This window comes from Bufo gargarizans, chromosome 1, assembly GCF_014858855.1.
Source record: "Bufo gargarizans isolate SCDJY-AF-19 chromosome 1, ASM1485885v1, whole genome shotgun sequence".
Classification (NCBI taxonomy): Eukaryota; Metazoa; Chordata; class Amphibia; order Anura; family Bufonidae; genus Bufo; species Bufo gargarizans.
In genome coordinates, this window is record NC_058080.1 from 13,166,999 (window position 1) to 13,182,910 (window position 15,912).

Sequence of the window (15,912 nt, forward strand, 5' to 3'; positions counted from 1 at the left end):
CCTCGTGTACTCGGTTGTCACGGACGGTGTACAGGAAACAAGGCAAAGCAACATGTATAAACGACTCGCTGGATCCAAAAACTAAGGAACCAAGGGAGACCCCTGCAGAAGACCTGGCACTTTCCCTGGCTGCTCAGCCTATGCAAAGATCCGAATGGTGGAGGTTTGCATATCCACGAACCTTGACTATAAAGCCCTGAGCACCCTACAATAGTGAGGGGACACGACCACCGGCTCTCTACACAAGATACGGAGGGAGTCAGGGTCACCTGGGATCCAGCAAACAGAAAATAACAGATAAAGGTACAACACTTAGCTTTGAAGCAAACAGGAGGACAGAGTCAGCGTGCACACACACTCCAGGAAGTAGTATAAGCCGCCCAGAAAAGCCTTCTGGGGAAGAATTTAAAGGGAAGCAATTAGTCAACACATGACAGCTGAGAGAGGCTAACGAGAGGAGGAGCTGAATACCACAACACAGAAACTCAAGGAGGAGGTTCTGAAAGGCCTCTGTCAGAGCTTCTCAGCTGTCTGGTTGTGACAGTACCCCTCCCTCTACGACTGGACTCCGGACACTCAGAACCCACCTTCTCAGGATGGGACCTATGGAAAGCCCTGATGAGACGAGAGGCCTTAATGTCCGTCACTGGGACCCACATCCTCTCCTCAGGACCATACCCCTCCCACTGAACAAGGTACTGAAGAGAACCGCGGACAAGACGAGAATCCACAATCCTAGAGACCTGAAATTCAAGATTCCCATCAACCATAATCGGAGGAGGAGGCAAAGGCGAGGGTACAATGGGTTGAACATAAGGTTTCAATAAGGACTTATGAAAAACATTATGGATCTTCCAAGTCTGAGGAAGATCAAGACGGTATGCAACAGGATTGATGACAGACAGGATTTTGTAAGGCCCAATAAACCTAGGACCCAACTTCCAGGAGGGAACCTTCAATTTGATATTCTTGGTAGACAACCACACCAGATCACCAACATTCAGGTCCGGACCAAGCACACGTCTCTTATCAGCCACACGCTTATATCTCTCACTCATGCTCTTTAGATTATCTTGAATCTTTTGCCAAATAGATGACAAAGACGAGGAGAATCTGTCCTCATCAGGTAAACCAGAAGACCCCTCTCCCGAGAAAGTCCCAAACTGTGGATGAAACCCATATGCACCAAAAAATGGTGACTTATCAGAGGACTCCTGACGACGGTTATTTAAAGCAAACTCAGCAAGGGACAAAAAAGAACACCAATCCTCTTGATTCTCCGCCACAAAACAACGCAGATATGTCTCCAGATTCTGATTGACGCGCTCTGTCTGGCCATTCGACTGCGGGTGGAAAGCAGAAGAGAATGACAACCGAACCCCCAAGCGAGAACAGAAAGCCTTCCAGAATCTGGAAACAAACTGCGTGCCCCTATCAGAGACTATGTCTGAAGGAATACCGTGCAATTTGACAATGTGATCAACAAATGCCTGCGCCAGCGTCTTAGCATTGGGCAAACCAGGAAAAGGGATGAAATGCACCATTTTGCTAAAACGGTCCACCACCACCAGAATCACAGTCTTCCCCGAGGAACGAGGCAGGTCCGTTATGAAGTCCATGGACAGATGTGTCCAAGGACGGGAAGGAATGGGTAAGGGAAGGAGAGGACCTGATGGCCGTGAATGAGGGACTTTGGCACGAGCGCAAGTCTCGCAGGCTGCCACAAAACCCTCAACCGACTTACGAAGCGCAGGCCACCAGAATCTCCGAGCGATGAGATCCAGTGTGGCTCTTACCCCCGGGTGCCCAGCAAGGACCGTATCGTGGTGTTCTTTAAAAATCTTGTGTCTTAAAGCGAGAGGCACAAACAACCTCCCAGGAGGACAAAGATCAGGAGCCTCTGACTGGGCTGCCTGCACCTCTGCCTCCAATTCAGGAAAAAGAGCAGAGACCACCACACCTTCAGCCAAAATGGGACCCGGGTCTTCAAAATTCCCGCCTCCCAGAAAACAACGTGACAGGGCATCTGCCTTCACATTCTTAACTCCAGGGCGGAACTTGACAACAAAATTAAACCTAGAAAAGAACAACGACCATCTGGCCTGTCTCAGGTTCAGACGCTTGGCTGACTCCAAGTAGGCCAGATTTTTATGGTCACTAAAAACGGTAATAGGGTGTCTGGCTCCCTCTAGCCAATGGCGCCATTCCTCAAAAGCCAACTTGATGGCCAACAATTCCCTATCTCCCACATCGTAATTTCTCTCTGCGGAGGAGAGTTTTCTTGAGAAAAAGGCACACGGTCGCCAATTGGCAGGAGAGGAACCCTGAGACAAGACCGCCCCCACACCCACCTCAGAAGCATCAACCTCAACTATGAAGGGTAAAGAAACATCAGGTTGCACCAAGATGGGAGCGGAAGCAAAACTCTCCTTGATATCAGAAAAAGCCTTACGCGCCTCTACTGACCAAGAAGAAAAATCTACCCCCTTTCTGGTCATATCAGTGAGTGGTTTAACAATAGAAGAATAATTCAAAATGAACTTCCTGTAATAATTGGCAAAGCCCAAAAAACGCATCAGCGCCTTTTGATTCTCAGGAAGCTCCCACTCAAGCACAGCGCGGACCTTCTCGGGGTCCATGCGAAAACCAGAAGCGGAGAGAAGAAACCCCAGAAATTGAATTTCTGGAACCGCAAACACACATTTTTCCAGTTTCGCATATAATTTATTCTCCCGCAGGATGAGCAAGACCTGACGTAAATGTTCCTTATGAGTTTTGAAATCGGGAGAAAAAATCAAAATGTCATCCAAATACACCAATACAAATTTTCCCATCAAATGATAAAAAATGCTGTTCACTGAAATGCTGAAAAACGGCTGGGGCATTCATCAAACCAAAAGGCATAACCAAATTTTCAAAATGGCCCTCAGGGGTATTGAAGGCCGTCTTCCATTCGTCCCCTTCTCTGACCCTGACCAGGTTGTATGCCCCTCTTAAATCTAATTTGGAAAAGACTTTAGCCCCAACAACCTGGTTAAATAGGTCCGGGATCAGAGGAAGCGGATAAGGGTCACGAATTGTGATATTGTTCAGCTCCCTGAAATCCAGACAAGGTCTTAAAGAACCATCTTTTTTCTTAACAAAGAAAAAACCAGCGGCAACAGGTGACTTCGAGGGTCGTATGTGTCCCTTTCTCAGACTCTCAGAGATATAAGCACGCATAGCGATCCTCTCAGGTTGGGAAAGATTGTATAAACGAGATTTAGGCAGCTTGGCGTCTGGGATGAGATTAATAGGGCAATCGTACTCCCTGTGCGGGGGCAAATCCTGAACTCCACTCTCAGAGAAGACATCCGAAAATTCAGAGAGAAAAGATGGTACAGTCTTAGTAGCAACCTCAGAAACAGATGTCATGAGGCAATTCTCTCTGCAAAAGTCACTCCAACCATTTATTTGCCTCGCTTGCCAATCAATGGTGGGGTTATGCTTAGTGAGCCAGGGCAGCCCCAACACCAGAGGGGTGGGTAAACCGCTAAGGACGAAACATGACACATCCTCAACATGAGCATCACTCACAATTAAACGGATATTGTGAACTATGCCCTTTAATGATTTTTGAGAAAGTGGAGCGGAATCGATAGCAAAAACAGGAATATCCTTTCCCAAAGTGCGCACCTGGAAACCATGAGTTATCGCAAATTGATTATCAATGAGATTAACCGCTGCTCCACTATCCACAAAAATCTCACAAAAAATGTTCTTGCTCTCTAGCGCCACCCTAGCCGGCAGGACAAAACGGGAACTACAAGCAAATGGAAAACCTTCAATTTCCGCCTCAACCCTGCCAATAGTAACAGACGGAACATTTTTAAAAGATTTTTTCCTGTTTGTTTCTTTATTACTCCCAGAAAACTGCCTGAATCTCCTAGAGGGACAAATATTTGCCAAATGATTTATACCTCCACAACAAAAACAAACCCTCCCATGCGGGCTGAATCTTCTATTGTCAGAAGCAATCAACCCCAGCTGCATGGGCTCCTGCTCAGAAGGGGCTGACAGCGACTGAGACCCCTGCGCACAGAATGGGACCGCTGCACAGTCCTGGGACTGAGTATGACAGGAAGGAGAGATCTCTCCTCTCTCTCTAAGACGCCTGTCAATACGAACGGCCTGAGACATAGCAGAGTCCAAAGAAATAGGCCTCTCATGAAAGGCAAATGCATCTTTCAATCCCTCTGAAAGACCATGGCAAAATTGACTTCGGAGCGCAGCATCATTCCAACCAGTATCAACTGCCCATCTCCGAAATTCTGAGCAGTATATTTCTGCTGGATTGTTTACCCTGGCATAATAGACGTAGTTTAGACTCAGCCAGAGCAATACGATCCGGATCATCATATATCTGACCCAGGGCTAAAAAGAATTCATCCACTGAACGGAGAGGCCGTGCCCCCTCCGGCAGCGAAAAGGCCCAGGACTGAGCGTTACCCCTGAGCAGCGATATAATGATCCCCACCCTCCGTTCCTCATCACCAGAGGAGTGGGGAAGAAGGCGAAAATGGAGTTTGCAGGCCTCTCTAAAACGCACAAAATTCTCACTACACCCCCGGAGAACGTATCCGGGAGCGAGATCTTAGGCTCAGAACAAACTCCATGAACGCAAGCTGACCCGGTCACTTGAAGCTGAGAAAAAGTCTTACGGAGATCAGCTACCTCCAATGAAAGACCCTGAAGGCGTTCAGCCAAAAGTGAAACCGGATCCATGCTTGAGACGGTTATGGCGGCTTATAATGTCACGGACGGTGTACAGGAAACAAGGCAAAGCAACATGTATAAACGACTCGCTGGATCCAAAAACTAAGGAACCAAGGGAGACCCCTGCAGAAGACCTGGCACTTTCCCTGGCTGCTCAGCCTATGCAAAGATCCGAATGGTGGAGGTTTGCATATCCACGAACCTTGACTATAAAGCCCTGAGCACCCTACAATAGTGAGGGGACACGACCACCGGCTCCCTACACAAGATACGGAGGGAGTCAGGGTCACCTGGGATCCAGCAAACAGAAAATAACAGATAAAGGTACAACACTTAGCTTTGAAGCAAACAGGAGGACAGAGTCAGCGTGCACACACACTCCAGGAAGTAGTATAAGCCGCCCAGAAAAGCCTTCTGGGGAAGAATTTAAAGGGAAGCAATTAGTCCAACACATGACAGCTGAGAGAGGCTAACGAGAGGAGGAGCTGAATACCACAACACAGAAACTCAAGGAGGAGGTTCTGAAAGGCCTCTGTCAGAGCTTCTCAGCTGTCTGGTTGTGACATCGGTATGGCTTTAACCTGATTTTTGCCTGAGGCTCAGTGACAATGTCATGTTGGATTACAGAAGTGCGTCCAGGGAGGTCCGAGAACACATCCGTGTTCAAACTAACAAACTCCCCGGTCTCCTGAGCCTGTTTAGAGGAGAGGCTGTCAGCAATTTTTATTGTGGCAACCGCTTCCCTTGCATCAGACAGAGGCGCCGGAACCTCTTCCCCTAGAAAACCCGGTCGCGAGCTGTCTTCCGTACAGGTTTCCCTATCTTTCCAAGGTTTTAGTAAATTAACATGGTAAACCTGCTGCGGCTTTCGCCTCCCCGGCTGGTGTACTTTGTAATTTACCTCTCCAATTTTTCCACGTACCTCGTAGGGCCCCTGACACCTGGCTAGGAACTTACTGTCCACAGTCGGCACCAGAACAAAACCCGATCACCCGGTTTTAAGTTCCGGACCCGAGCTTGCTGATTATAGATCCGACTCTGGGCTCACTGAGCGGCCTCCATATGACAAGAGGCAAAACGGTCTATCCACTGTTGCATCTAGGTAACATATTCAAGGACGGTTTTATGCGGAGTGGGTTGTTGTTCCCACACCTCTTTGGTTACGTCCAACAAGCCACGAGGATGTCTTCCATATAGCAATTCGAAGGGCGAGAACCCATTAGAGGCCTGGGGTACCTCTCGCACTGCAAACATGAGATAGGGCAGAAGAAGGTCCCAATCCTTTCCATTTTTGGTCACCACCCTTTTTAACATAGTTTTTTAGAGTTTTGTTAAACCTTTCAACCAGTCCGTCGGTTTGTGGATGGTACACGGATGTCCGTAACTGTTAAATACGCAGCAACTTGCAGAGTTCCCTCATGACCTTAGACATAAAAGGGGTCCCCCGGTCAGTAAGGACATCTTTAGGTAGCCCCACTCGGGAGAACATCTCCATTAGCTCTTTAGCTATGTCTCGCCGATGTATGTCACAGTGGCACTGCCTCCGGGTACCGAGTAGTGTAATCAAGGACAACCAAAATGTGTTGGTGTCCCCTAGCGGACTTCGTTACTGGGCCTACTAGGTCTATAGCGATTCGCTCAAACGGTACCTCGATGATCGGGAGGGGTACCAAGGGACTGCGAAAAAGGTGCTGGGGGCTAGTTGCCTGGCAGGTCGGGCAAGACTTACAAAACTCGTCCACCTCTTTAAACACACTGGGCCAGTAAAACCATTGTAGTATCCGGTCCTGTGTTTTCTGCATTCCCAGATGACCCCCGAGAACATGCTGGTGGGCTAACTGTAATACGAGTTTGTGATAAGCCTGGGGCACCTCCAACTGTTCAATTGATTCACCTCGCAGCTGATTTACCTGATACAACATATACTGATGAACCACAAAACGGGGGAACGCAGACTCTGCCCCTGGTTGTTGTGGTTCACCATCTATTATTAGTACATTTTCCCAGGCTCAGGATAAGGTTGGATCCCGGTGTTGTGCAGTACCAAAATTATCCCTGGAGACATTGAGGTCTGCCAGCTCAGGCCCCAGCGGCAAGTCCTCCAGGTCTCCCACCATTACACTCAGCCTGGTTGTCTCCTCCTCTTCCACCGAAGTGGCGCTCACCCCTACCACTGGCCCTTCGGACTCAGGTTCCCAGGGTTCTGGTCTCCCCCCTGAGCCGGGCCACTCTGCTAGGCCCGGCTCAGGGGGGAGACCAGAACCCTGGGAACATGAGTGCCGTGATACCCGGGAAGTCTCTCCCTACTATAAGTTTATAATGTAGGTTGGTTGTGACAGCCACCTCGTGGATCCACCTGCCGGAAACCGTAGACAGAGACACCATAGCAGTAGGGTAGTCTTTTTAGTCCCCATGGATACACATGACTCCGACCTTACGGCCGGTGTACTCAGTGGAGCGTACCAGGGAAGCCCTTACCAGGGTCACCAGACTTCCTGAGTCCAACAGAGCCTCCGCTGGAATGTCTCCCACCTCAACCTGGCACAGGTTGTTCAAAGACTCCGGAGCACCCACTGCACACAATTTCCTGGCATATAACGATTGACGGAAGTCATAGTTCATGTCCATGGGTGCCCCCTGCTGTGGACAGTCCGCTCGAACATGGCCAGGCTCCCCGACAACGCCAGCAGATTATTAGAGCGGGGTCCACAGGGGTTACATCCGGGGCGGGTTTGGTGGGCACCGGTTGCTGGGTCCGGGGTGGAGAGTTACGGGATTTGACTGCCCCCCTCCCAACAGAACCCCCCTGTAAGTTCCAGGTAGCCTCATAGCGCTCCACCAGGTCGACCATCTCCAGCGCATTACCTGGAGAGACCTGGCCAATCCTATGCTGGAGAGGGGTTGGCAGAGCCCTCCAGAACCTGTCTGCTAACAACCGATCCAGCATAGCAGTGGGGCTCAGCACATCAGGTTGTAGCCACTTTTGCAACAGGTTGAGCAGGTTATAATACTGGGGTCTCACGGGCTCAGCCAGGTTGAACCCCCACTGATGCACCCGCTGGGCCCGGACCAGCACATTCACCCCCAGTCTTGCCAAAATCTCCCCTTTACCATTGGGTAGTCGGTTGCTTGATTGTCCGGCAAGTCGAAAAACACCCGCTGGGACTCTGATGTCAGAAAAGGAGCGACGACCTCAGCCCACTGGTCCGATGGCAGCTTTTCCCTGGTGGCCACTTTTTCATACATCGCCAGGTAGGTCTCGATGTCGTCAGCGGGGGTCATTTTAGGGATCGCTGCACGGACTGATTTCCAGGCATCGCGCACGCTTGGGGTTGCTCCTGCTGTTTGCAAAGCCATTACATGTTGTAGCAGCAACTGGTTGGTCTCCTGCTGCTGCTTATTAGCCTTGCGTTGCTGCAGGTGAGCCTCCTTGAGGGCCTTTATAACAGCCTCCATTTCGTCACGTGACACCGGTTTGAATCTAGCCGGTTTGATAAATGAAAATACATCCGTGTGAAAACCAAAAAATTTCGGCATTCTAAGCCACCAATTGTAAGGATTTGCTCTGGTAGGCAGGGTAAGCGGATGCACTACAGAGGCAAAACCACAGTTGAAAAGTTGAGAAGCAAAAGTCAGTGTTTATTCACACAAAAAGGCAGAAAAGAAACACAATACTTGGCAGGGCCCTGGTGTTATTTCACACAGCAAAAGTCCACAGAACTTAAAAACACGTCACCTGGCAGTTCACAGCAGGCTTTAGGGCGCCTGGCTTCCAGCTGGCGGCTCTCATGCAGCTCTCAGCCTTGCAGTATGGCAGAACTCCTCAGCTACCAATACACAGAGCTCCACTATCACCTGGAGGTTCATTCCACACCCAGCTGAGCTGCTGGCTGGGCTTTTAAACCCCAGCCCAAAACCTGGCCTGGACGTGGGGAACAGCCACCCACCCTGCTCTTTGGCTGCTCCCAATAAGAACCGGCCCGGATTGGCTTTACAGCCACACTAAAACAGTGTCAGCGAGCACTAGCTGCCGCTGACACACAAAATTCCCGGTTCTTATCTCACCGAGGCCAGAAACCTCGGTGACAAGTATCTTCCGTAAATGACAGACCCTTGCTCCTTCCTACAGCATGTATTACACACACAGAAGCGGGTGACACCTTAGTTATTACGCGCTCAGATATGAGCTTGAGAAAGGGAATTTTTAAGTATGCTGAAGTATCAACATCATCGAGACTCGAACGATGTTCCGATCACCGGAAGCTATCACACAGTGCGGAGATCCCTTTTTTTGCAAACGATATTACGATTTTTCGTTCGATTCTTATACAGGTTTTAGATTCACCACAACAATTAAGAGGAGTGTTCCTCATAATGCGTTCGTCCTATCTGACGGAAACTGGTGCTCTAAACTCTAGTCATATTAATGACCAATCCTCAGGATAGACCATCAATATCTAGTCAGCGGGCATCTGAAGCCCCCCATCCCTGGCGATGAGCTATTTTGCAGTAGCTGCGGAGCCATAACTACAGTGGACAGAGCTGGTGGACATTCACTGGCTCCATCCACCACACAATGGACAGAGAGGTGTAGTTCCATCGACAACTTCCAGCACTGGGGCTACTCCAGAACGGTACGGGGTGTCGGATCCCTGCCAATCAGGTATTGACGACCTATCCTGAATATCCCTGCCAATGTAGCAGAGCAGGTTTGGTTGTGTAACGTGCTGAGGCTGTGTTAGCAGTATTTTTATTTTTATGGGTCACCACTAGGGATGAGCAAACTTCTGTTTTAGGATTCGGGTTCCGGTTACCGCAGAATTGCTTTAGGGACCATAACTTATGGTCCGTGGTCACGGGATCCATAATGCAATTTTACGGTAACCGGAACCCGAAGGTGAACTTCTAAAACAGTCACCACCTGCCCTACTACACTTGAGTCGCTCAGCTCTGCTACATTCATCCTGTAAGTCTCAGGCTGCGGAGACCTCACCTTTTTCCTTGCAGTTTCTTTTCGCCCCATTAGGCTAATGACGGAGACGCTCATTAGTGTAACCTGTAATCAATAAACAATAATTCCCTAATGTTTCCTTTCTATAAAGTATTGGAAGGGCAGGAATTAGTCGGGCGGGGAGGAAAGGCTTCCAGAGCGTAGTAATTATAACATTAACTGACACAATAGACGCCTCATTGTCACCAGGGCTGAAAAGTGTTACGTTTGACTTAAACATTCAATGCCTAGGAGGGTCAACTCTGGGGACACAGGGGCCTCCCGCGGTGCAGACCTGCCACACAAAACACCATCAGGGGCTGAGGCCGCTCTGCTGTGTGTTTTCATCCGGGAGACAGCCCTCCCTTAACGGGCGTGTTAAAGAGGTCATAGGGTAATTGCGATGGGTGATGGTCATTAGCACAGGTTTTTGTGTTTTTATGCAGGACAAGCCAGGGATGAATAGGATTAAGACCTGTTCACACCAAGTCATGTAGCTGTGGTGGGGCACAATCCAAATACAGGACGAGACATGTAATCTGCATTAGACTGGAGCTACTAACCAAAATGACCTTCAGCAACTGCATTGCAATCCCCTGATATCTTGGGAGAATTCTACATGACACCCATTGATTCTAAGTATCAATTTAAAGGGATGTCATTTTAATAATCTCCTGGTGGGCAACAGGCTCCTATTGTAGGGATTAATTTTAGTCATGAACACCTTGGAATACAATTCTCTAACACAACATTTAAGGTGGTTACAAGCCTGAGGATCTACACCAACATATACATAATGCCATAAAACGTGGAACAAACGTCCATATGGGGAAGTGGTCCTGGTTAGAGCAACTATTGAAATATTGTAAGAGCAGATGTGGAGTTCCTGGGTTAAACAATATGTGCCAACATACATAGGTTAGCCAAGAACTAGGGTGTGTAATGATCAGGCCCAGTTCATGGTCTTTGGAGAACCTAGGGGTAAACAATATGCTGGAAGTGATGGTGGTGTTGGGTGGAGCAGATTTTAAGAGCAGATATGGAGCTTCTGGGTGTCAACCAAGTGCCTACATAAATGAGTGATCAAGGAACTAGGGCAAGTGTGAAGATCAGGACCAGATCAAGATCTGTGGAGACCTTATACCAAACAATACAATTGAAGTTGAAGTGGTGTTGAGTGGAGCAGCTATTGATAGATTTTAAGAGCAGATGTGAAGCTCCTGGATGTCAATCAAGTCCCGATATGTATAGGCGATACAGGAACTAGGGCAAGTGTGAAGATCAGGCCCAGATCAAGGTCTGTGGAGACCTTATACCAAACAATACAGTTGAAGTTGAAGTGTTGTTGAGTGGAGCAGCTATTAATAGATTCTAAGAGCAGATGTGAAGCTCCTGGATGTCAATCAAGTCCCTATATGTATAGGCGATACAGGAACTAGGGCAAGTGTGAAGATCAGGCCCAGATCAAGGTCTGTGGACCTTATACCAAACAATACAGTTAAAGTTGAAGTGGTGTTGAGTGGAGCAGCTATTGATAGATTCTAAGAGTAGATGTGAAGCTCCTGGGTGCCAATCAAGTCCCTATATGTATAGGCTATACAGGAACTAGGGCAAGTGTGAAGACCCTTGGGCTACATGTGCAGGAAGGGAAGACAACTAGCTCTGGGAGAGCAGAGGAGAGGTCAAAGACAAGAGAATACCTATTTAAAAATAGAATACCTACCTAAATAGGAGTGCTATACAGTACCCCCATAGCAATGCTTGTACCCTATGGTTTTGAGCCAAGTATCAGAAACTTGTAAGTAGGTGGTTGAGGTTCCTAGACCTAGATAGTGGCACTCTCTCCTTATTTACCCTTTTTATAATTCTTATATTCTAGCCCAGATGGAAGCCTAAAGGTCCTCATACTTATCTGACTATTGTTGGCTGAGCCCGCCATTTTCTGTGGGACCAGCCAACAATCCAATGTATCCAGAGAGCTCCCGACTCTTCTCAGGTATCATCTGTTGGGTTCATTTCAACATCTGATACTTTTGTTCAAGGAGGTGTCTGACAGCATTTTTCTCCTATCTTTTTGCACACATACACACAGAGAATGGTCACCATTAATGTACAGGATGGGTGATTGAGGAATAAGAATATCAGAAGTCATATGGGCTTATCTGTTCACATAGAGCCGTGGACATATGCAGCCCTCCATCAATTTATTCTCCACCTCACCGTCTGGGACAGTGGTTAGGGACCCCATTTTGGAGATAGGCATGGATCCCAGTGGTGGCATCTATCAGACGTTTATGCCACATCAGGCTTCTTAATGCTGCCTACAGATATTTGCTAAGTGTCAACTGATTGGAAGCTTCCATAGACATTCCACCCAATCATGGTGAAACAAATGGTGAAATAGCCATGTTCATTTGGAAGAAAAGTGTTGGCTCTACCCAATGATCGATGTCGTGTGACTGCAGCCTTTATTTAATTAAAAAACATTGTGTCGTCAACCAGTGATAACGTAATCTAAGACTGCAGGCACACGAAAATAAACAACCTTTAAAGATGGACACACATATTTTTTTTTTATGGCCATTTTCCAACCATTTTTGAATCCATTTTGTGGCCGTCTGTCCGTTTTTAATGAACGTATTGTGTATGCATATTATGCCCCTATAGTGTCCCCAGTGTAAATAATGCATCCCAGTAGTTATATTGGGCCCCAGTTGTGCCTCCAGTATAGATAATGGCCCCCTTAGTGCCTCCCAATAGTTATAATAGCCTCCAAGTTGGGCACTGGTATAGAGATTAGCCTCCAATACATATTTTATGGTCCCACTTGTGCCCCCTACATACAGTATTGTATGGCCCAAATTGGAAGCAAAGGTCCGGTAGCCTCCAGCGCGGAACGAGTGTTCCATTGGGTGCAAGTGGATGAGGTATTTTATGATTATTTTTTAACCCCTGAAAGACCCATTTTTTACACTGTGTACCCATTTTTAACAGCCGTTAGACAGCCCCTGTGTAAATAGCCGTTACAAACGGGCCCATTGATTTCAATGAGGTCCGTTTGGCTGTTAAAATAGCCCAAAATAGGATGTGTCCTACTTGTTGACAGCCGCTAGTGACCGGCCGTTAAATAAACAGCCATGTGAATAGCCCCATTGCCTTCAATTGGTTCTAACATTGGTCGTATGACAAAAGTTACAAAAACAACAGTCACACGGCCATTTTTCAGGTTTGTCTGAATGTAACCTTCTAATTATAATTGTGATTTTTGCTGATTTCCCTGTAGAGAAGACTTAAGGGGATATTCCAGTTGTATCCACTGGTAGTTAGGACTCCTATCGATATAATAGTTATCCCCTATCCCTTTACGGCCCCTTTACACTGCCCAATATGCGGGCAGATTATCGCTCACAAGCAGTCATACAAATAGGACCACTTAAAGGGGCCACCGATGGATGGTTGATTGTAGATCATTGCAGTCACCTAAATTATCGTTTGTGGGAACCGATTGTGCTGTCTAAACAACACTCTCTTACCTACAAAAAATTAATCTGTATAGAGATGAGCGATGACATTAGTGATCACTCCTCCCCGTACCGTGGAGGAGGTCTCCTCCACTGACAAGCAGCTCATTGTCAGGAAGGAACTCTTCCTTCCCATCAATCATCTGCTTGATCGAGCGGTGTAAAGGGACCTTCACAACTTTGTATCACCACCACCTTTCTGCTTTTTGTGTAGCTCATGGACTATGATAATTGGATGTTTTCTTCATCCACCTTAAGGTTCTAAGTATCCATCATGGTTTGAAGGCCTCTCATTGTGTCCTAATCATCTTTTGACATTTTGACATGTCAAGTATCAATATAACTCATTGTATTGAGCAAATGCCACATTGGTCTGTAAATTTTGGCATAAAAGAACTTTTTAACATATATTTTTTTTAGATAATCACATTTCCTCAGCTGTGTAAATGGTTTGTCACAAAACACAGTTGTCAAGCCATATGATTAATGATTATGATCACTCTGACAAACCTAAACAAGTAAAAGAAAGCTGAAAAATACATGTGTTGTCTCCTTTGTTTGAAAAGTAGAATTGATCCATCAGAAATGGTAAAAATGGATCATAAAAGCTTTTGTTTGGTGTAAACATCTCATCGGCATCTGTATGATCATTTGTTTTTTAAATGGACCTAAATGGCGCCGAGAGCTGAGTTTGATTGACCTATTGGTTTTCAGGCATAGGTTCAGAGTGGTGACCCAAGGACTTCTCCATCTTTTTGAGAGGTTGTAAAATATATGGCAAGGATTGCCAACCTGAGGCTCTCCAGCTGTTGCAAAACTACAACTCCCAGCATGCCCAGACTATCTACAGCTATCAGCCTACAGCATGGAATGGTGGGAGTTGTAGTTTTACAATAGCTGGAGAGCCGCAGGTTGTCCAAGCCTGCTTTATGGGGTCTTTTCTCAAACTGGTGTAAGGTAGAACTGGCTTAGTTGCCCATAGCAACCAATCAGATTCCACCTTTTATTTTCCAAAGGAGCTGTCAAAAATGAAAGGTGGAATCTGATTGGTTGCTATGGGCAACTAAGGCAGTTCTACTTTACACTAGTTTGATAAATGACCCCAATAATGCTTTTGGTTGCTTCTTTCTAGTGAAACATTTTAATTCTTTCATTAATTTACTAGTACAGTAGTGGGCCCTCCACTTACCCTCACCAGTGATGTTTCAGCGCTTAGGTCCACCTGGATGAATCCAAAAATGTATATTATGTATATGTATATTAGGCTACTTGCACATCTGTGATAAGGTATCCGGCAGCCTTTGCCTGCCAAAGTTCACCATATCTGTGGATACCACTGCATTCACCACCAGAGTCCATTGACTATAATGGAATCTGGCAGACATCCAGCCTGTTTCCTGCACAAGCACCTGGTTTTGGTAGGACAATTTTTTCTCCATCAAGAACCCGACACTTACCGAGCCTTACTTAGATTTTTGAAGAGCCAGTAAGTATAAAAAAATCCAGAACTTTAAAATATCTTAACATTGACCCCCCTTCCCCCAATTTGGGAATCAAATTGTTATACCAGAGAACTTGGAGTACTGGAGTCATATACATATGAATCAGACCAGGACAATATCTGCATGGAGACTATATTCCATCATGTTTCTGGTATTTCCATATCCGTTTTATCCAAACCAAAGGCTCAGAAGGAGATACTATGATGCAACCTTCTTCTCAGTGTAGGCCAATGAAGTTCTCCTCTATCACTTGTAAATTCTATTGTAATTGTCAGAAATAATTGCAGAGATTTTCCTGTTTGGAGAATCTTTTGGTGATGTAAAAAAAAAGTTCAGACACAAAAACTCTACAGTGGGTTACGAGAAACATGTTCTGCGCTGGACATTTTCACCTCAGATCAACATTAAAGGTCCTCCTGTCTATTCCCCATTCCCAATGTATGTGTGTATGTGCTTAAGTTATTTTCTTTTTAACTTTTAGAATTTTTTTGAATCGTATATTTTGCATTCAATTAAATCCTTCTTTCCCTAGAAGTTTTTCTAAGAATTAACATTTGAATAATGTTACATAAAATTCTCAGTTATCTAGAGTCTTTCGAATGAAGCGATTTGCCAATGAGCCTCTCCGTAGCCTCTCTGTGGAACGCGGCAGTCACAGAGAGACCCCCTAGGTTTTTAATACATTTTTATTTTATTTTACTTGAAGTTTGAGACATCCCATGGTCGCAGTAGGAGGAGCATGAGTATTGCTTTTACTTATTTTTCTACTTTACATTATATTTGGTTTTGAAAACTGAAAAATTGGAACGAGTAAGGAGGCTTTTTAGCCCTTTTTTGAATAAATAATGTGTTGTAAAATCACATCAGATTCAAGGTACAGTGAAAGAAAAATGTCTGTAACTACTTATATAAACACTGCTTTTTAAAGTTTTTAAGTTTAACAAGTTTTTCTTTTCGTTTTTCCAAGCGCCTTACCAAATCTGTTCTGAAACCTCATCAGGTCCAAAAACCTCATTGACATGTTGGCATATATTCCTATGTTCAGACATGTCAGCTTTTAAAATGTGTTTTTTCAAGCTAATAAACTGTACCAAGTTCAGTATATTGGTGCTATTTAAAAAATATAAAAAAAACCTATGGATCT